Source organism: Atta colombica, unplaced genomic scaffold (assembly GCF_001594045.1).
Source record: "Atta colombica isolate Treedump-2 unplaced genomic scaffold, Acol1.0 scaffold257, whole genome shotgun sequence".
NCBI lineage: Eukaryota > Metazoa > Arthropoda > Insecta > Hymenoptera > Formicidae > Atta > Atta colombica.
The window spans coordinates 204415-206013 of record NW_017259356.1 but is presented as its reverse complement, the minus strand read 5'-3'; the positions used below and the strand labels follow the sequence as shown (position 1 = coordinate 206013).

Here is a 1599-nt window from a genome sequence, read left to right as displayed (position 1 = left end):
TATATATATATATGCACTTTCGAAGCGACCGGATAATTTCCTTGGAAGAGTAAACCGCATCCGTGTTTCAATTTAGAGTCACAATGTTCGTAGCTGTCACTGTGGACAGTGTAATCCATTAATTATTTAATTAATTACAGAGGCGTTTTATATTGTACCGCGACAGCAACTGCAGCACATACAGAATGCAATAATCCGCGCCCACATTACGCACCTATCGTTCGATGCGTCGTTCCGAACCGTGCCTCGCCCATTGTTGTTTGTTACAAAACGCAGTTCGACTGCCTGCAGCGTCTGCCATTTCGGCTATTAAATAAAATACGAGCGACGTCAGTTGGTGTTCATTAACGGCCAGGCTAACGATTCGATTGTAGCACGATTGCGCGTTTAACCCGATCACGCATTCGCCAAAGAAAGGACTATCGAGTATTAAAAATCATCGAGAGATAGTTATTCAATAATTCGCCCTAGTACCATATGTTTGTAAAACGGCAAAAGGTATTGACTATACGAACACTATGGAATATTCAATTTAAAAAAAAAAAGAGAGAAAGAGAAAAATATTTTTCACGCTACACAGTAAGCTTTATCGCAATATACTATTTTTTTTTTTTTTTTGGCAAACCGTATTTTTCCATATAAATCCTCCTTTTTATTTGGACATGCATCTAACACGAGTGTCATCATGTTTGTAACAGTTGTCGAAACATACGCTACGTCACATGGCAATTTGTTGTAATAAAAATATTCGGAGAACTACATGCACTGCGTTATGCGCACATACAGAACTGGAAATGCAGTTTCCACCAATGAGAATTTATACACGCCATTTTATTCTATTGATTGGGAGTCGCATCATAAAATTCTAGATATTCGGCGCGGCCACGCGCGGGCGCCAGCAAGGTTAGCCCGAGAATTTTTCATCGCGGCATGAAATTTTATTTTCGGGCTTTTGTCCGTTCGGATTACCGATTTCGCCCACAGTGTGTCGAGCCCGGTCGCCGAACTCCTCGGCGATTCGCAAAATAAAGTCGTGCCTAGCAGACAAATGAAACCGTATAGATTTTTGTTATTGAGAGTCCTGCATCAGCGACCGAAAGAGCAGTGCGGGTCTACATGATGGTGGTTCTCGTTCAGTTCCATCGCCCGAGTATTGCACTCGGCAATCCTCGCCCCACGCAATCTGTAATAACAACCCTCGCTCTATACAACCCCGCGCCCATCCCTTTCCTCTTTGCGTGGCCACTTCCGTCGTTTCCTATGCCATCTCTACCTGTTCGCTCTTTCCCCGCCATCTACTCCGATTCTTCGTTTGCCATAAAGGCTTTCCTGTTCACTCATCCGTGTGAACATGCGCTAAACGCTACACCGAATCTACGATATATGCGCTTGACTTCTGTACACCTTTGTCTGTGTAAAAACAACGGACTCTAAATTGAGTGTACATATCTTCTTTTATTTACGCTCATCTTTTTCTATTATAAAAAAATAAAATAAATTGTTAAATTGAATATATGGTTTTAATAAAAACAATTTATTTAATTCAACAAGTTTTAATAAATCTCGATGTTATTTTTTTTAATATTAATCTTTTGTCTT

At 40.5% G+C, this 1599-nt stretch overlaps 1 protein-coding gene across 5 annotated transcripts in view; it reads right to left on the bottom strand.

The window, feature by feature from the left end:
- Positions 1-1599, bottom strand: part of LOC108689105 (CUGBP Elav-like family member 4) — a 672688-nt gene that overhangs the window by 641483 nt on the left and 29606 nt on the right. The gene's annotated exons all lie outside the window — the stretch shown is intronic.